At 36.8% G+C, this 21826-nt stretch overlaps 1 protein-coding gene across 6 annotated transcripts in view; it reads right to left on the bottom strand.

Annotated features, from left to right (window-relative positions):
• The window catches only part of GHR (growth hormone receptor), a 306706-nt gene that overhangs the window by 154290 nt on the left and 130590 nt on the right, over positions 1-21826 (bottom strand). The window contains exon 1 of one of the 6 annotated variants that reach the window (XM_077117079.1): positions 18529-18918. The exons of the other annotated variants lie outside the window; for them this stretch is intronic. The gene's annotated coding sequence lies outside the window, so the exon portion shown is untranslated. Of the gene's footprint in view, positions 1-18528; positions 18919-21826 lie in introns of those variants that run through there. 6 annotated transcript variants of the gene reach the window in all.

Genomic DNA, 21826 nt, shown 5'->3' with positions numbered 1-21826 from the left:
TAAAGAGAGAAGTTTGGGCTTGTTTAAAATGAACTCAGTAGATCGCCCTTTGGAGCCATTGCTACATCTGACAATCAATGTCAACTACATTAAGGCTTAGATGTCATATTTGCAGAGAATTATACTTCTATAAGCCATTCAGGCATAGCTGATCATCACACTGGGTGTTCCACCAGAGTCTCTATTGGCCTCGTTTTTATTACTATACATACTTGAAAAATAATGAAATAGTCCCTTTTCTCACTATCCTTAATCTATCTGAAATAATAAGCAGGGATGTTTGTTTTTATGGGCCAGAAGGTGTGGGCCTATAGCTATGACTGTGTAAGTCTAAATAGGTATAAAATGTCCTATACTTTTATTTATAGGTAGTGGATGGCCCATCAATTTTTGTTCCATATAATTTCATGCTTTTAAAAATTCTTACTTAAGAAAGCACATTTCTATGTGAATTGACTATCTTCATCCAACTGAATATCCACATGCAAACCCATGAGCTTCAGAACTCCCCTATGCCTCCTGGGGTCACTGAGAGGATGGAGTGGGATAGTCCGGATGAGTATATGCTGTTGACTGTGAGACTCCACACAAATGTACCAATGTGAGCTACAGTTATGATGATTCCCATATTTATAATTCTGAACTTGGAAAGCTTTGGGCTGATGGTCTGGCAACAGCCTCATCTGCTTTGTAAATGTGAACCACCTAGTTTCTCCCCCTGTGTCCTTTATTCCTAAGCAATTCATAGTTTGAAGGCTCCAGAAGAATATAGAAAAGGCTAAGAAAATATGTAAAAATCTAAAAGCACCAACCTGGTAGTAAGTGGCTATTTCCTTTTAAATTTGATAAAAAATATATTACTTTTAAAGTGGTAAAATCATCCTCCAATATACTTAATAAGTGTCACACAAAGAAGTCTCCACCGGCACATGCTGTCTTGATATTAGAGTATAATAGTGACCCCCCAAATCTCTGGGCAGCCCTTTTTGCTTCCCAACTGAGTACGGATATGAAAAGGTTTGTGTTTCTCAGGAGGCTGATTTTTCTTGTTCGGAAGGCATTAACCACTTCAAAGAGAACTGGTAAAGTCAGAAACAAGCAAATTTTGCTTCAGGTGAATAACAAATGACCCTCCCCATTTCCAAGTTTCTGAAAGTTGCTGCCTACAAATGAAGTTCGTTTCTCCCAAATAAGAAACGTTTCATGACACCTTAAATACACCAAACATATCTCCATAGAATACCTCTTGTCTCACAAAACAAATAAGCAAACAAACCAGAATCCCCAAAGCAAATTGAACCAGAAATCTGTTTGCACACTCTGTGGCAGCCAAAGTGAGATATTTAAAACTGCTGCTCTCCCAAATAAGAGATGTGGCTGCTCGTCATTGGCCCTGGGCACACTGTATAGGGACCTAACACCATCTAGGGTTATGAGTGGGTATGAGGATAAGGAGATGTGGCTAGATTCAGTAAGAGCTAACTGCTTCACTGCAGCCTAAATTTCCACTTCCACTGATGTAGGCTCAGGGGGAATCAATAGCTCCCTTGTGAACTCTCTGTAGCACCATTTCACAACTCAGCTTAAGGGACATTTAGATTGGATTTGATTTTATGCTGCCCCACCAGCTTTGCTGAGCTCCATGTGGTAGCTTCTAGATGGTAGGATCTTTCTTTATTAGATTCTTGCTTGGATAAATTGTCCTGAGGAGAGGATAGGATATTGATACATGAAGTTAGGAGCTTGAATGCAATTTGTTGACGATGTGTCAGATCTGAGCAGGAGAAAGTCACCTTATTCCTCCTTCGCCCCCAACATCATTTTTGTCCATTTGCCCAAACTTGCCACATACATCTGTTGGCCCAAAAGGTACAGGAGTCTATCCACAGTGTCTCAAAAGAAAAAAACTTCACTTATAACCTAAGGAGAGATAGGCACTCCTCAGAGGAATCTACCAAATTGCGTCTTAGTCTATTGAGTTATGCTTGCAATATTTTCCTAGAGAAAATCCCTCTCCAAATTTCTTAACATACTTATAATTCTTTCGTTACAGCTCATGGCAATATTTCAGCAGAAAAAATAATTGGCTTCTACTCTTGCACAATGGAGTGCACACCAATTCTTTCCTCAGTGCCTGAGGTATTTTGCCTGCTCTGGCTTCCTCAAGGGAGAACCAGTCGAAAAACCAATGAAATTCAGTTGGCATGACTTTTAATCTCGTAGACTGCCCAGTGGAGGAGGTCTCCAAATTACATAGTTAGGCCTATGACATACTGACTTTTATTAATTGGCTATAAAACAGTCCATAAATACACGAGGGGGCCTGGAAATTAAACATAATATTTTTTCTGACATGTTATAACTAGCTCCAGGAAAAGAAAGCAATTGGTTCAATTCTCCTCAATTTAAAATTAGCAAATGTTTGTTGAGCTACTAGTTCCTGCTAGCGTTGGGCAAGGCACTATGGAGATGAATATAAAAGCAACCAAAAACATGGTCCCTGCATTCAAAAAGAATTATGTAATATAAGCAAATCAAACTGCTAAAAAAGAAGTCCAGCTAAAAGTGTAAGGTCAGAGTAGGACAAATTAGCTACTGAACTGAAGGAATTAAAATTAGAAATAAATGACACATAAGATTGTGCTAGGAAAGGAGATGAGAGAGAGGTGGTGTGGGGAGCATGTGTGCTAGATAAAAGCTCAGACAGCATGAATCTGCACACTCAGGGTAATATTGTGAGGCCAGTGAGGTGGAAAACAGGTTTAGGATTATGAGTAAAAGGGAATAAAATTGGATGCTTATGGTGAAACCAGACTAAACAGCATTTTCAACTCATTTTCTATTAACAATAAAGTTGTGAGAGGTTTTATATGATGTACAAGAGGTAGTTTTTTTCCCCTAGCATAAATCTCTTTTTGATGAATTCTTAACATAATATCTTGAGAAATGCTGGCAAGATTTGATGATTGGATATAAGAGACAATGAAGAAAGATGTGTGTATCACAAACAACTTTAAGTACATGAGTGGATGAAAGACAGTGTTATTGATAGAAATCAGGAATTTTGGATCTGACTGTTGAAGGGGCAGGAGAAGTTCATAATCTATTTTAGGCATGTGGGTTTTTAAGGTGATTACAAGGCTTCTGGAAATGTTAGAAGTATCTAGTGGGAAGTCAAGTTAGAGAACCAAAGACTGAGAAAAGTGATTACCAGATATGAGAAGTATGTATGCAGAGATGATGAGTATAAAGTGAATTAAAGGTGAAAATGAGAACTATTTTATGAATGCTCATACCACCTTAACAATACATGAAGCCACAGAGGGAATAACGTTCTCATATTTTGATTTGTAGTTTGGAAAAAATTATGAAAACAAATCATCATCCAAGACCAGCTTCATCCTCTGATTTGTATCAAGTACCTAAAAGGAAAGTGGACAAAACATCCATAGAAATATAAGGTTAGCCTATTAATGTATGACAGATTCAAGAACTTGCAGTCCTGTACGGCAGTCAGAAAGAATACCAAAATAGCAGCTGTGTCATTCAGAAACAATAACAGTTTTCCCTAATTTTTATTTTACTGATCTAGCTATTGTGATACTGAATGAGCAAGAGCTGAGTTAAAAATCCCAACAGAGCCAGAATTGTTTATATTGCAAAACCAAGACTCCAGGTAAATAACCCAATAAATGTGGACTTTCTGATACTGGTGTTGATTACTAATGAAATATTGCAAAACAAAATCCAGTTTTTAGCTTTGCTGAGAACTCAGAATTGAAAAAGGAAGAGGCTAAATCAAAAGGGTATTTGAAAAGATCTATTCTAACTATTAGTGCCAAGTATTTATGGGAACAGTTTGCATTTGGCATTCATGATATTAAACAAATTTTAGGATGGTGATCATTTAAAAATTGTTCAGATCCAAATGCTTTAGGTCAATTCATTTCCTTCTCATTAAGGAGGAAGAAAAAGTTCACAGACATTTTTGATATTCTCTTCAGGGATCGAGCAGGGAACATAGGATGGAAAAGTATTTTAAATGTGTGAAGCGAGGAGGAGAAATGGCGTTTGGGAGTAGTACACATAGAAGGTCTCTGTATTTATAAAATGAACAAGCACATATAGTATGGACTCATGCTGTACAATTTGACAGTCACATGTGGCTATTCAGCACTTGAGGCTATGTGACTGAGGAATAAAACGCAATTTTTAATTTTATTTAATTTTAATTAAGTAGATATTGATTAATTAATTATATATGTATATTTAGAACAGGTTAGGTATGTGTATCAACTTTTTCTACTGTACATTCATACACTCTAAATACAGCTAGTATTTCTGATGAAAATTCAGCATCTAAATTGGTATGTATATAAGTGTAAAATATACATGGCTTTCAAGGGTTGGCACAAAAAAAGGATATAAAATATCTCATTAATGATTATTATGTTGACTTCACATGTTGAAATCATATTTGGTTTGCTGGGTAAAAGAAAATACATTGTTAAAGCTATTTTAACCTGTCTCTTTTCATTTATTTTTATAAATGTGACTAGCAGAAAATTTTTAATTACATATCTGGCTTGCATTATATCAGTGACAGCACTGATACACACTTTTACATGCTTGGAGTTACATTAAAAAACACTGGGCATATATAGTGAGCATATTTGCTTTTGTAACAAAAACAATATTAGTAAAATACATTTTATGTTCCTAATGAAATTCAAAATCATTATAGTTATGCTTCAAGGGCCATTCCAAATGCAGGATGATGGTGACAGAGACTCAGTGAAGGCTGAGGTATGATTATGTTTGTAGAAGAGTTTCTTTTAGGGTACCCAGTGTACATTTGTTTACTTTCAAATGGGTGAGTATTCATGTTATGGCTGTCTTTGAGTTACAGCCCATAGTGTGCTGGTAAATGTTTAAAAATCCAGCTTTTTGGGGAAAAATGACCATGATTTTTAGTGTTTGCCGATTTCTGTGGTGTAAATACCTCCAACGTGAAATCTCTGAACATGGATTCATAAGCCATGATGAGCTGGACTCAGCACAACACGAGCTGGTCTCTGTATAAGATAGCAGGTGCAAAGACCAATCAATCTGCTGACATCGATACAAGAGGTAAGAGACAGTATTACAGAGTAAACCCTGGACATTTGATTTCATTTTTATAACATGCGACCCATTGTCAGCAGACCACATGGAGTTAATAATCACTGACATATATTTTCCCAGTTGAAAAGAAATTGATGTCAGCCTCTGCCACAGACACTATTCTTGGTCTTCACCTACAGAGAGGGGGAGCGCAGGAGTTCAGAGCACAGGTGCTAGAGTCAGAGAGAGCCAGGTTCACATTCTGGTTCTACCAGACAACAGTTTCTTCATCTCTAATATGGAGATGATATGATTCCCTTTTTCATATGGAAATCAGGATGATTAAATGAAATGATTAATTCAAAGAATTTAGCATGCTTTCAACATGTAACCAATAAGAATTGGCTATTATAATTATTAGAGTCTTGCTCATAATAGTTACAAATAGACTACATCTTATACTGTTTCCATGGAGTAGACTGGGAGTGCAGCCCTCATTTATATATCATGGATTGGAAGCCGAGGGAGGTGGTAAGCAGTGAGCCAACACGTTCTTGGGCAACCACAATGTGTAAGGTTCCATTCTTAAATCAAGCACTTACTTCATATGGAGGTCCAGGGAAGGGAAGAGACCATCATAATAGAATATGTGCATTTCCTAAGACAGGGCAGGAATGTCGCCCATTTGTGTTTTATAAGGATACCTATATTCATGAGGGAAATAATCTAGGGACCGATTCTCCCCTAATAACTACCTCATCTACTGTAAGAAAATTCTACACTATCGTTAGTTTGTTCAAATCATTTGCTTTGTGAATCATACATTTTTAGTGGGCAGATTAATTTCTAATGATAAGAGCCTTGGCGTGAAGCCAGAACTCTTCCTTTGAGAATGCAGAGACGGCAGGTGGGTTTCAGGAACCTGAGTTTCTACCCTCTCCTTTATGAAAGAATGAAAGAATAAGGGCAGTTTGGTAGCCAACTGGTGCTGCTTTTTTTTGTATGCATGGCTATTCTGTTGGGGGTAGAAGGTAGGACATCCTGTTTGAGTTCTTTAGGACACACATGGCTCACCTCCCCATAACAGCTATTCTTGTGGACGGTTCTTCAAACCCGCCGATGTGATTCACTTGCTTCAGTCACTGATTCATGATAGCAGTGTGGCAGTGACACGGAAGAGAAAATCAACTGCGTAGGTGCTTATTTGAACAATATGTTCCTTTTCTTACTTTACACCATTACTCCTACCCACATCATTTCTTTCCAAAATAGAATTTGAAAAACGAAACCTCTTACTGTTTTTCTTGCTTTCTCTTTCCATAAGTGGCTCTTTTTTAAATCTAATTTTTATTATTATGATAGGTCAGATAGAACATTGAGAATGTTCTTTAAACAAAGATGAGGGTGTTGGACCTTCTTTCAGACTCTAAGATAGGTATTTGCTTTGTATTACCTAATTTAAGAGGCAATAAATAGGCTATGGAAGACAAGATCCCATAGACTGAAGTTCCCAAAGACATTCATTATCTCAATGAAATTATAATCTGTTAGTTATAATCATCAATGATTAGTACAATAATTCATAGGGTATTAAATACTCTTTGTATCCTGAAGAAATGCCCAAATCCTTGTCTTCTGCAGAGTCAATGCAACAAAAATGCTGGTTTCCAAAGAGGTAGTTACTAACATACCCAGATAACATATAGAGCAAAAACTGAAAAACTCCTTTTTCCATTAATTAAGTGCCACATGCAGAACTTGTTTTTTTTAAGGTAAACAAGTTGGGAAACCAAGAATGTGGCAATGTAATCTCCTGGGAAAAGTATTACTAGAGGAAAAGTTAGCATTCCCATGCCCTAGTTCTTGACCAACACTGTCTGACTTTGGTAGTCATTTAATCACCATGGAAAAAAGTTTCCTAACCTGCACACCATTCCATGACATTGTGGAAAGCCAAGTCCCGCGTTGGGGTTGTGTGATGTAATAAATGGCTGCCATTCATTGAATGCCAGGGGCTTCCGTGCGCCTTGTCCTTTCATTCTTTTACACTATAAGCAATCTTGGGGCAGTAACTGTATTTCATTCACCATTGTATCCCCACAACTAGGCTTGGGCCTAATGACAGAGCCCACCAAAAAAAAATATGTCTGATGAAGAAATATGTGCTAGGTGTTTTATTATTTAATGTAAGCTTCACACAGGTTTTTCAAGAGAGATCCTCATTTTGCAAATGATAATACAGAAGTTAAGAGGAGTTTAAAGAGGTTAAACAAATTCTGAAAGGTCACACAGACAGAATGTTTCTGAGTAGGGTTGGAACTATACTTCTATTTCTAAAGTCTGTCTCTATCTACCCATGTTTCTTATTAGATGCTAAACTGAGCAGACTAAACACATGATGAGGGCACCAGCAAAGAAGGAAAAATTACAGAGAGCAAAAGAAGATAAAAAGCATTTGAGTTATACAATGAGGCAGGCACCATAATATGCCTAGTGCTTAGGGCCTTTAAAGGGACATAGTGATTAAAAAATGCTGGGATAGCAATTTCTTTAATGAGCTATATTGTTCAAGGGATATAAGATTTATCTCCATGCCTTAAGGCCTCCAAGAGCCCATGGTCTACGTTTGGGCACATTAATTAAGAACAATGAGGTGTGCTCTTACATAACATGGAGGCCGCACCCCTCCCCCTTTAAGCCTATATATATATATATATATAGGCTTAATAATAATATATTATTAATAAATATAATATATATATTTAATTGGCCAGACTGACTGGCAGCCAGATAGATGCAAATATAGGAAATCAATATCATGTTTACAGTGTATCACTCCACCACACTTTTATAGGAGTTGTAAAAGCTTGGATTTAGACCATTCGTTGTTAATAATAGCTTTAACAGAAAACGCTCTCTAGGACAGTGCTGTCCAACAGAAATATAACGCAAGCCACAATGCCAGCCACATATATAATTTTAAGTTTTCTAGTAACCACATTTAAAAAAGGAAAAGGAAATAGATAAAATTAACCTTAAAATATATCATATTTTATCTCTATCTTCTATTTTATCAATATATCCAAAATATTATCATTTTATCATGTAAATCATGTAATCAACATAAAAATGCTAATGGGATATTTTATATACTTTCTTTCTTACTAGGTCTTTGAATCTGGTATGGATTTTATATGCAACAGAACATCTCAATTCAGAGTAGAAAGTAGCCATAATTTCAAGGGCTCAATAACTACATGGAAAAACTAAGAGAGCTGAGGGCTACCACATTGGACTGTGCAGCTCTGGAACACAGAGATTGTGGAGGTCCATGAATCCGGCTCTGTGGCAGTGCAGAATGTATCTGTGTTTATTATTTCTAATAAGGCAGACCAAGTTGCTGAGTAGACACTCTTAAGCAGTTGTTTTGCAAAGTCTAAGTGTTTCTTAAAGTCTGAGAAAGAAACAGCTGTGTTACTGAAACAAGAGGCAGGGTGTTTCAGAACTTCTCAACACACATTCTGCATATAATTAATGAACACTGAACTCTGCATAGAGTTAAACTATAAACTTCTATTTGTGGAACAGAATTTACGATTCTCCCATCCTGAGTTTCAGCTTCCATACCTCAAAATGGAACATTGGGAGCATATTCATAGTTCGCAGCCTGGGCTGTACATTAGAATCACCTGGGGAATGTAAATGCCCTGGCTCTACCACAGATAAATCAGAATTTGGGGGAAGGGATAGGGAGCAGAACGTTTGTAATTTAAATAGTTTTCTTATGTCATTTTAATATGCAGCCAAGATTGAGAATCACGGATTTAGAGGTGAATTTAGCTGAGTGGAGGGAAAGTAAAGAAGTATTAATCTGCCCGATTTAACCAACCAGCAAATATAATAAATCTACTTTTCACACAGAGAATCAAATATGCCAAGTTATTGAAATGCTGAAATATGAACTTAGGATAAGAAAATATTATCCTATAAAATAGCAAAAAAAAAAGCATACACATGTATGGATGTAATTAGCAAGCCACAGATGCGATCACTCAAGTAACAACATTATTCTCAAGTGTTGCTGATCAGACTGTGAAGGCAGAATTCTATAGATGTCCCCTCAAGGCTCCTTGGTCATTTAAACGGTAATCTAGATTCTACCATGAAAGAACTTTACAGATGTAATTAAAGCTCCTAATCAGCTGATTTTGAAATAGGGGGATTATCCTGGATTATCTGAAATAATTACAAGTAATCACATGAGCCCAGAAAAGCAGGAGAGGAAGTCAGTCAATGAGATGTGGTAGAAGTCAGAAAGGTTTGATGTGTGAGAGGGACTCGACCAGAGATTGCTACAAGGGGCCACATAAAAAGCCTCGGATGGAATGCACGTGCATGAAGTCCCTAGAAGAAAAGACTGTTGCCAGGCTGACAGCCAGCAAGGAAACAGGGACCTCAGTCATAGGATGGCAAGGATCTGAATCCAGCCAACAACCTGAACGACTTTGGAGGTAGAGTCATCCTCAGAGCCTCCTGAAAGAAATGCAGCCCTGCCAACAGTTTGATTTCTGACCTACAGAACTGTGATATAATAAATGGGTGTTGTCTCAGGTCACTAAATTTGTAGTAATTTGTTACAGCAGCAACAAAAGACAAACCCAGTTTCTAAATATCGATTATAGAGATGAAGTTGACTTCCCAAACATCAATTAGGAAGGTATAAACTCAGTCACTGTTGAGTTATATGAAACTGCATGTATGACACATGCCTTATTTATAGGGTTTTTTTTTTTTTTTAAGAAAAGCATAGGGATTTGGAGCCAGAAAAGATTTTAGAGATACTCTAGTCCAACCAGTTAAAGATAACTGAAAAAGAATGTTAAAAATTTTAGATAATAAATAATTTATGGTTTTGTCTGCTCCAACTGCCCAGGGCTGAAGGGGCTCTGACTATGCAACAAGAATGTCTCAATACAGACATTATTGTATTATGCAATACGTGCAATAATCTCTCACGTTTGAGAATGCTCTCTCCTAAAGTCATTCAGTCCCCTTATTCCAACTGTATGGTCACCAAATGATCTTCTGATACTTATTGTGTTTTCTGGGTACACTCTCTTTTTGGAAAACTAGGACAATAACCAGCAGAAATGAAATTATTTGACAGCTGAAAAGGAGAATAAACAAATGAACTGGCTTTCTAATTTACTGATCTATCTTGAGTTTGGCAAGTATAAGTCAGGCACCTAGAGTCTGATCACCTCCGGATCAGTAGATAGAAGTTAGTTTTTGGATATGTTAAGTCTGGACATGAGATGATCCCAGGCAAAGTGAGAAAGCCTGAGAGATCCTGTCTCCATCAGTTTTCTTGCCTTGCTTCTCATCTTAACATCAGGTCAAATCAGGAAATTAAAAACAGGCAATGTGTCAATGGGAAAATAAATCAAAACCAAGGTCAAAATCAAGGATAGACAAGAGTAAAGGAAAGATTAGGGCAAGGAGCACACTATCTATATTTGGTGTGCAAAGGAAAAGGCCAGACTATCTTTGTAACATGCGTTTGTAAACTCAACACCTTGGCTCAGTAGAGTGCGTTTTCAGCGTTTCTGAATTAAATGTTCAATTCCCAGGAGGCTTCTGTTTGCGTCCTTTATGGACCACCACACCATAACTCAAGATATTGTAATTCAATGACTTGGTTAAATTCTTCTAAATCAATTTGCCAATGGGGGAGAGTTGGAATCAGCATCCTGATTCGAACTCAGAACCACTGCTGATTAATACAAACTGTCCGCCTACCAAAAGTCAAAGGAACATACACTTAAATGCTTTTATTTTTGTAACCCATTTGAATGAAATCAGTTATTTCACATTTATACAGCAAGAACAAGACATCTTTCTCCCTCAACTGAAAAGTGATTCAAATGAATCTTTTACTGTTTATCCACTTGTGATCATACTATACATGATAACTTTACTTCCAAATGAGAAATAAAAAGCTATAGGGAGTTCCCAGGGGGAGAAAAATGCATTTATTTATAGCACAATCTAAATCTAAACAACCAAAGTGCAAGTACCTCAGATACAGGGAAATAATATGTCTGAGTGCCACAAGCATCTAAAATAACTCCTGTCCAAATGGAATTGGCATCTCTGACCTGTCCCCAATCCTTACCACATCAACAGATTTCTAACCTAAGGAAATCTGATATAATAAATTGGGTGCTGTTCTAAGGTACTAAATGTTCTTTTTTGATGAAGGAGATCACGGTTCGCCAATTACCTGGACTAACTATTGCAGTTATATTTTTCTGTTTGCTTAATAGCAGCCATTCTTTTATTTTTTTATTTTTATTTATTTTTTATTTTTGCTAATAGCAGCCATTCTTATAGGTGTGAGGTATATCATTGTAGTCTTGATCTGCATTTCCCTTATAGCTAATGAAAATGAGCATCTCCTCACGTGCTTTTGAGCTATCTGTATTTGCTCTTCAGAAAAATGTCTATTCATATCTTTAGCCCATTTTATAATTGGGTTGTTTGTGCTTTTGTTGTTGAGTTGTATGATTTCTTTGTATATACAGGAAATCAAACCTTTGTCTGATTGTGACTTCCAAACATTTTCTGCCATTGAGTTGGCTTCCTCTTCACCATTTTGATGAAGACTTTTGCAGTGCAGAAGCATTTGATTTTGAGGAGCTCCCATTTATCTGTTTTTTTTTTCTTTTATTGCTTGTGCTTTGGGTGTAACGTTTAGGAAGCTACTTCCTGCTACTAGGTCTTGAAGCTGTTTCCCTATACTTTCTTCTGGAAGCTTTATGGTGTTAGTTCTTATACGTAGGGTTCTGATACACTTTGAGTCAATTTTTGCATAGGTTGTAAGATAAGGGGACTCTTTCATTCTTTTGTGTATATCTGGTTCTCCCAGGTCCATTTATTGAAAAGACTATTTTGTTCCACGTCAGTGGATTTGGGCACCTGGCCAAAAATCAGTGACTAAAGAATTGGTGGTCTATTTCAGCACTCTTGATTTGATTCCACTGGTCAATACTTCTATTTTTGTGCTAGTACCATGCTGTTTTGACTCTGGGACTTTATAATAAGTTTTAAAGTCAGGAAGGGATAATCCTCTCACTTCGTTCCTCCTTTTCAGGATGCTTTTAGTTATTCATGGTCTCTTTCCCATCCAGAAGAATTTGGTAACTAGCTTTTTCAAGTCTTCAAAGTAGGTTGTTGGAATTTGGTTTGGCACTTCATTGAATCTTTAGATCAATTTCAGTAGAATTGACACCTGAATGATATTTAACCCTCCTATCCGTGAGCAGGGAATGTCTTTGCACCTATTCAGATCGTCTTTGATTTTTTTTTTAGCAATGTTATATACTTTTATGTGTACAAGTCCTTTTTGTCCCTAGTTCAACCAAGCACATTCCTAGGTACTTGATTCTTTTAGTGGCTATTTTGAATGGAATATTTTTTTTTCCTTAATGACTCCTCAGTCTGGTCATTGCTTGGGTATAGAAACATTACTGATTTTTGCACATTAATTTTATAACACACTACCTTGCTGAATTTGTTTATTATCTTAAATAACTTTGTTGTAGATTTCTGAAGATTTTCCAATATAGAATCATGACATCTACAAATAATGAAAGTTTCCTTCTTCCTTTCCAATTTGGATGCCTTTTATTTCTTTTTCTTGCTTGAATGTTCTAGCTAGAACTTCTAATACAATGTCGAATAATAGTGGTGACAGAGGGCATCCTTATCTTCTTCTTTATCTTAGGGGGAAAGATTTCAGACTGTCTCCATTGAGTATAATGCTGCCTATTGGTTTTTCATATATGCCCCCTATCATTTAGAATAAGTTACCTTTGAGTCTTATCTTTTGAAGTGTTTTTATCAGAAATGGATGTTGAATTTTGTCAATTGCTTTTTCAGTATCAATGAAAATGATTGTGTGAATTTTCACTTTTTCAATATCAATGAAGATGATCATGTGATTTTTCCCTTTCAATTTATTAATGTGCTGTATTACTTTAATCGATTTTCTTGTGTTGAATCATCTTTGCATTCCTAGTATAAATCCCACTTGATCATGGTGTATAATTCTTTTAATGTGTTGTTGGATTCGATTTGCTAGTATTTTGTTGAGGATATTTGAATTCATGTTCATGAGGGAGATTGGCCTGTAGTTTTCCTTTCTTAATGCATCTTTACCAGGTTTTGTTATTGAAATGATATCAGCTACATAAAATTAAGTAGTATTCCTTTTTCCTCAACTTTTTTGGAAAAGTTTGAGTAGGACTGGTGTTAGTTCTTTTTTGAATGCTTGATAAAATTCCCTTTTGAAGCCATCTGGCCCTGGGCTTTTCTTTACAGAAAGATTTTAGATGACTGATTGTATCTTGTTACTTGTGATAGGTTTATTGAGATCTATTTTTTCCTGAGTCTGTGCAGCTTGTTTGTGCATTTCCAGGAATTTGTCCATTTCATCTAAGTTGTCTATTTTGTTGGTATATAGTTTTTCATAGTATCATCTTACGATTTCTTTCATTTCTTCAGGGTCTGTGTTAACACCTCCTTTCTCAGTTCTGATTTTACTTGTGTCCTCTCTCTTTTTTCTTTGTCTGTCTTGCTAGTGGCCCATCAATTTTATTGATTTTCTCAAACTTTTGGTTTTATTGATTCTTTTCATTGTTCTTTTGTTCTTCCATTCATTTAACTCTGCTTTAATCTTTGTTATTTCTCTTCTTCTATTTGCTTTAGGATTAGTGTGCTATTCTTTCTCAAGTTCCTCCAGTTGAGCAGTTAAACCCTCGATTTTTGTTCTTTCTTGTTTTTTAATATAGGCATTTAGGGCAATAAATTTCCATCTCAGCACAGCCTTTGCTGTGCCACCTAAGTTCTAATATGTTGTGTTCTCACTTTCATTCATCTCCAGATAGCCACTGATTTCTCTAATAATTTCTTCTTTGACCCACTGGTTGTTTAAGAATGTGTTATTTAATCTACATATATTTGTGAAAGTTCTCATTCTTTGGTGGTTATTGAGATCCAGCTTCATCCCATTGTGATTAGTGAAAGTGCTTTGAATAATTTCAATGTCATTAAATTTATAAACACCTGTTTTGTGCCTCCAGCATAAAAAAGGTTTTATGATCTATCCTTGAGAATACTCCATGAGCACTAAAGAAGACTGTATATCCCAGTGTTTTGGGGTGTAATGACCTATATATGTCTGTTAGGTCTAATTCATTTATCAAGTTGCTTAATTTCTTTATTTTCCTTATTGATCTTCAGTCTGTTTGTTCTATCTATAGAGGAGAGTGGTGTATTGAAGTCTCCTGCTATTATTGTTGAAACATCTATCACTCCCTCCAGCTTTGCCAATGTCTGTCTCATGTAATTTGGAGCTCCTTGATTTGGAGCATAAACGTTTATGATTGTTATTTCTTCTTGGTGAATTGTCCCTTCTCTGTCTCTTACGTGTCCTTGCTTGTCTCTATGATGTCTTTACATTTAAAGTCTATTTTGTCTGATATTAACATAGCTACTCCTGCTTTCTTTTGGTTACAACTTGCGTGGAACAACTTTTTCCATTCTTTCATTTCTAATCTGTTTGTATCCTTGTGTCTAAGATGAGTCACTTTTAAATAGGATAGAGCTGGATTATATTTCTTAATCTATTCTACCAATCCATATCTTTTAATTTGTAAGTTTAGTCTGTTAACATTCAAAATTATTACTGAAAAGGCATTTCTTGAATCTACCATATTCTTATTTGGATTTTTTGTTATATATGTCATTTTCCCTCTTTCTCTTTTTATCCTTTAAGTTACCCTTACTGGTACTCCTCAATTCTGTGCCCTTCTCCAGACCTCCCTCTCCTGTCTTTTTTTTTCAACTGGCAGAACTCCTTTTATTATTTCTTGTAGGGCCGGTCTCTTGTTGACAAATTCTTTCAGGATTTGTTTGTCTGTGAACATTTTAATCTCTCCCTCAGCTTTGAAGGACAATTTGGCTGGGTACATATTTCTTGGCTGGAAGTTTTTCTCTTTCAGTATCTTAAATATATCATACCACTGCCTTCTTGCCTCCATAGTGTCAGCTGAGTAGTCTGAACTCAGTCTTATATGGTTACTCTTGTGTGCAGTAGATTGCTTTTCTCTTGCCACTTTCAGGATTTTCTGCTTCTCTTCAACATTTGACAGACTGATTAGTATGTGTCTTTGGGAAGGCCTATTTGGATTTATTGTATTTGAAATTTGCTGAGCTTGTTTGACTTGCATATTTATGTCCCTTATAAGGGTTGGGAAGTTTTCCCCCATTATATTCTCAATTAATCTTCCCTGCCCTTTACCCTTCTCTTCTCCTTCTAGAACACCAATGAGTCTTATATTTCCACACATTGTTTTGTCCATGATATCCCTGAGATCCAACTCAATTTTTCCATCATTTTTGCCATTTGCTAATTTGAGTGTTCAAAGTCAGTTGGCCATGGTTAGCTTATTCTTTCTTCTGCCTCTTCCAATCTGCTGTTGTGTGCCTCTAGTACGTTTTTTATTTGGTCTACAGCATCTTTCATCTCTGTGATATCTAGTTTTCCTATTATTCTTTCAAATTCCTCTTTATGCTCTTCTAGTGTCTTCTTGATCTCACATATGTTGTTCGCTATCTCATTTATTTTATTTAGTAGAGTTATATGAACATCTTTGATTAGTTGTTCCAATGTCTGTGTCTCCTCTGGTGTTTTAATTTGGTTGTTAGGCAGGGCTATCTCTGTCTGTATCATGATATACTTAGTGATCTTCTGTTGTCTTCAAGGCTTGAAATATCTTGATTGGTTTACTTTGGAAGTTGATTTCCTTAAGTAGTTTAAATATTTGCATTTGCAGGATGGATGTGGAGATCTATAGACTTTTATGACAACATCCTTTGTGTTCTATCTTTTAGTTTCAAAGCCGCTGCCAGACAAATCACAAATCTATTGGCCCTTTAAAATCACATTCCAACTCACTACCTCCATGAAGCCTTTCAGTCTCCCCCAGCACTCAATTGTTCACTCCAATGTGCTGATGTTTTTTTTAACTTCTACTATAATACTAGCCACAACATCAAAGTCACAAGATGATAAACTCTGTGTTTATGGAAAAAATGAGATCTCAATGCCTATGTTATGTCTGTAAGATTCTTGAGGTCAAGATGCAGACCCACCTCACCTATTTATCATCCCCACTCCACCCCACCACCCTAGTGCCTTGCGGTATTGCATGAATGAATAGGTATGTGTTGTGTGTGGTGGTGGTGGTGTTGAGTTTGTTGGGTATAAAGTAGGGCAGAGTCATTCAAGCTCTACCCCACCCCAACAATATCCAGATCAACATGTACCTGTAGTTTCTGGGTCTTTGGAAGAATTTAATTTGTGGAAAAGAGAGTAGAAGATAATTTGGGTTAGAGAATGGGCCTATAGTTGAATTTTGCATAAGCATAATACAAACTCAGGGTGCTGAGTATTGGTACAAAAGGATTTCAGAAAGGTAAGGAAGATCTCCATTCAAAATTCTGACTAAGATCCAACTGAATGGCTGCTCAGGCCAACTTGAGACTGTATACCTTTGCAAGGTGGCAGAATTCAGCTTCTCACAGTGATTTGCCCTTCAGCTCCCTCAGAATTCCCTTTTTATCCACCCTCCCACCCCCATCCCTTAGAGGGACAGGAAGAAAAAGTCAAGAGAAAAAGAAGGAAAAAAGAAGAATTGAAAAGATATGTGCAAATGGTCTCTTCCTTTTTGTTTCATCAGCATGACATAGAACACAAATTTTAAGTTTTTCTATTGAACATTATTTCCCAAGCTTACTAAATTAGGTTCCCTAAGCTACCACTGGTTTAAAGACAAGTGGCTTTACTAGTTTCTCTATTACTCTGATAAGCATTCAGATTAATAGAGAAATCCAATGTCTACCTAGGGTTCTAAGAAGGCTTTTTTTGTGGGTGAAGATGCAGAGTGGGGTGGTTCAAGAGGGGCTGAGTTCCCTTTGACACCTTCTTTGAAGTAAGACAAGAGCCCAGGAAGGGAGTTTACTAGACCCAGCCTGGACCAAACTGGGCTAAATTTCCAAAGAAGATTCTGTTTAAAATCTTGCAAAAATCTGTTCTCCACATTGATAACATAAACTTCTTGAACTACAGATCTTCAACCTCTGTTTCAAACTCTTCAGGATAATTGCTAAACTCTTAGCAAGGTCTACCTAGTCTCATGTGATCTGATCTTGCCTCTTCTAACCTTTCTATTGCCATTTTCCACCATTATCCCAAATCTCCCCTTTCTTCCATCCATACTCCCATACTTACCAAAGGTTCCAGGCTCTTCACATTTCTGGATCTTATGACTCCTGTTCTCTACCTACTTCATTAATCTCTGCCACTCTTTCCTCCCAACTCTCAGTTCAAGTTCAGCTCAATGTAGAAGTATTTCTAGCAATAATTTCTATCCCTCCTCTCTACCACAACCGCCTTTACAAACCTTTCTTGGAGCATATAAGGAAATCACTGATTTTCTTGTCTTTCTCCCATTAGATTGTCTATCTCAGCATTAACTTTGTATCCTCATTATCTAGCACAACATCTAGCACACTGCTTTAAAGTAGGGTTTTGGAGGGGATTGGAACATGTTCTTCTGTTGAAAGTTCATCTGAAAGGTTTTTAATCAGACAGATTAAGCAAGCGTTTCCCATCACATCAGGCACGATGTGATAGTTTCAGTGAGGCATGTAGTAAGGATCCCAAAGCCTTAGAGTTAATCAGCAAAGAGATATGGCTAGGAGTTTAAAAAGGCAAAGTCTTATTTTCCTTTTCTTCAAAGTGTCGATGTTAAGAAATTGGAGGAAGATGCAAAACAAACATGCAATTGTGTGGTTACATACTTTCTAAAACATAAATTGACTATTGAAATGTAAAAAAAAAAAAAAAAAAAAAAAGACCAGAACTAAATCCTTGAAGTCTGAGTGCAAATTATAATCTCTGTTGACTTTATCAAATTGTATCTGTTCCTTAAGTGCACAGAACATCAACACTTCATACAGAGAACACACTTTGGAAATTCAAAGTATATCTACATGGTGATCAGAGACAAGGGAAGGCAGTCTGAGACTCTGTCTAATAAAAATATTTTAAAACCTCTAGCACAAGTAAAAGGAGTTTTGCTGAGAGTAAAAGGGAGAAGGGTAGAGAGGTGGAAGAATGAGGAGCAGAGAGAAATTTAGCCAGAGAGATCTTTAAAAATGAGGGGGGAGGAGAAGGAAAGCATTTGGTCCAAGCCTAGCCAATCATTTTCATCTAAAAAATGCAAAAGCAAGTAGGAAATAAAAATGACCTAGGTATCAGCTTTTTATAGTCAAAGTTAACAAGAACAGAATACTAACCAATGGTCCAGCAGATATTTCTGGAAGAGAAGTTGGAGTTTCCCAAGGTTTCCTCTTGATTTTATGGCAAGCACCTTTTAATTTTCCTTTTTCAGTCAGTCATGTGTAAAAGCAAACCAGCTTACACTAATTTGGTTAAAATCTGGCAGAGAAGTTGAGGTTGAAAGTGGAGTTGGGTGAAAGTTTCTCGGTTACTGCTTGGCATGTCATTCATAATCTCTAGCTTCTTGGTCTTGGTGTTTTATATATAAATCTTCATTAAATCCCTAAAATCAATATGCAAGCACATGCATGCATGTGTGGATGTGCATCTTTCTCTCTCTCCTTCTCTTGATCTTTCAGCCCAGTCCCAGAAAAGGAGATTGAAAAACACATCAGACCATTGCCTCACAGATGTATTACCTGACCTTTGCCCAGTACTTTTTTGGGCTTTGCCAGTTGAAGTGAAGGCCAGGACTGGGCTGGAATCATATGAAGCCTATCACAACAGAGCCAGAGAGGTTAGCTGAAAATAGGTCCAAGAACTAGAGCTGGACAAAGGTTACAATCTGGATGGCTGAAGATAGCCAAATCTAGTTAATTAATCTAGTGTCATCATCTCTCTAAGGAGCACAAGAAGGAAAGTTTGAGGAGGGTAGAGACCTTTGTTCTTTGTGTGCACTGGTTATCTCACTGACATATCCCATGTGCCCTGAGCCCAGCACATTGAACATTTGCTAAATGAAGAAATAAGTGAATGAATGAATCCCAAAACATTAGTGCCCACTGGAAATTTAATTTGATTGTAAATGTTTAACCATAGTATTAATGGGATAAAGTAGTTACCTAGAAAACCATTAGTATCTCATACATATTAGCATTTGGTTGAATCCTCTTACCTACCAAAGTGCTAATCGATTATGGGTATTTTGGCCAAATGTAAAGAAGGACACAGGATTTAGATAATGTGCATTTTGTTTCTTTTCATTATCTTGTAACACAGTGAAGTAAGTCCCTAAGAAAAAGAGACCACAAATCAACTAAAAACAGACCTCCAAAATACCAAATATTTGTTGAAATACGTATGATTGTTTTAGTCACACAAACAATACAAAAAAAAAAAAGGAATACTTAATGCAACTGGGGCTTTGCCATATATCTTTTAATGAGATTAGAACAATTATGATGATTTTCACCGAGTGTGACTAAATTTTTGTAAACGCAGGACTGTGGCTAAAATTCTTGTGTGTGACTTGCTGCTGTTCACACTTTCAATGCAAGAAGACTTCATGATTTACAATGGCAGCCAGGATTAGCAGGGCATTGGCTGGTGACAAGAATTCCTCTGTCTAGCTTTCCTATGTTTGTATTAAATGATTCAGTGACATGTGTGATATACACAAACTCATTTAAAAGAAGAAACCCTCAGAGGGGAAAATTCATTTAAATAGGTTAGTTAATAATGACAGAAGAATTCATTGTCTGATTGAAATTGGTGACTAATTCGTCTTACTTTTTTTTTTTTTTGCTTGAGCAGGCACTGGGAATCAAACCTGGGTCTCTGGCATGGCAGGTGAGAATTCTGCCTGCTGAGCCACTGTGGCCTGCCCTAATTTGTTTTAAAATCATATTTTGGATACGTAGAAACAAACTGCCTGACAGTTGTTTAGTTGTCTCTAAAACACATTACCAAATCTAAAGTCAGGGATCCACAAACACCTGGCATCCCCAAACCTGGTCTTCTTCTAACATACAAGCCAGAAATCTAGAAATTACCTTGACACCTTCTCTACATCCCTCCACCCCGGCTTCATCTGTCAAGGTTACCCCTTCAGTACCTTTCCGTCCATTACGTTCCCTTTACATCCTCTCTACGACTACTGCCCAAGTCCTCGCCACCATCTCTCACATGGATGTCAGCAATAACTTGTTAACACCCAACTCTAGTTCTCGCCCATCCATTTGTTATACTACAGCTAAAAGAGTCTTTTCAAAACACAATTATGGGGGTGGTGGTACAAGGGTAGTTCAGTGACAGAACTCTCGCCTGCCATGCAGGAGACCTGGGTTCGACTTCCAGCCCAATGCGTTTCCCAAACAAACAAGCAAAACAAACAAAAAACCCAACCAAACAGAACAAAAATTCATTTCAACAAATGGTGCTTCAGTTAGGGGATACTCACATGGAAAAATAATGAAATGTGACCCCTGCCACACAACATACAAAAAACCCCACAATTATGATCATGACATCCCTCTACTTAAAATATTGAAATGACTTTCAATTGTTCATAGTATTAAGACCACAATTAATAAAATAGTCTAACTCATATGTACTTCTTGTTCCCAATATTCACTCTCCCCATTTTCAATTAGAAATAGAACCCATTGAAGGACTACATTTCACAAACTCCCTTGCATCTAACTGTGGAGACCTGACTAATTTCTGCAAGCAGAATATAAGCAGAAGTGACAGGCATCTTTAAAAGAAATGCACGTTCTCCTCAATTCCCTTCCTCCACCCCCACTAACTCAAATGTGGCTAGCCTGGATCACCAAACACAGGATGAAGGCAACATAGAGCTGTGGCACACTTCTGGAATCAATTATGAGGTTAGATATCAGTTAATAAGGGTTTATACAGGCAGGAGTTTTGAGGCAAGCCACCCTAGATCTTTCTAGGTTATCCTTGCAAAGGAAAGATTTGGTTTTTAATCTCATTTTTCAGGCTCAACTGAAAAAGTAGTAGGAAAGTATAATCATACAAGACTACTGAAAAACGTAAGTTGGAACTTTATCCTTGATATCTAGAGAGAAAGAAAATGTATTTTAACACAAGCCATTCTGACATGGCTTTTTTTATGAGTCTTAAGAGATACCTCTTTCATTTCTAAGAGACTATGAATCCTATTATTGTTGTGGAACCAGAAATATTTCAAATTGGAAGAACTTATGAATAGTTTTATTTGGGGAATTATTAAGGCCTAGTCAGACAGAAATATTATTTTGGTTTAATAAAAAATATATAGGTGATACACTGCCTCATGCTCCCCCAAACCCAATTCCCAAGCTTATTAGATACTTGGTCAAATAAAACAATAATGGCTATACCAAGGGAGAGGGAACTGTGGAACTTGTATTGTGTACTATTGCTCAGTATACAAACAAATGGCATGCTGATCAATGTACTTTGAGATGGACAAATATAAGGCTTGCTGCTTCAAACAGGATTTTAATCACAGACATCTCAAATTTATACCAAGAAAAGCCAAATCAAGAATAGTATTTGATATTGGTGTGCAAAGTGAGTATTTTCCTC

This window comes from Tamandua tetradactyla, chromosome 9 (assembly GCF_023851605.1).
Source record: "Tamandua tetradactyla isolate mTamTet1 chromosome 9, mTamTet1.pri, whole genome shotgun sequence".
Taxonomy (NCBI): Eukaryota; Metazoa; Chordata; class Mammalia; order Pilosa; family Myrmecophagidae; genus Tamandua; species Tamandua tetradactyla.
Note: the sequence above shows the minus strand (reverse complement) of the source record. Positions and strands in the feature narration are given on the sequence as shown.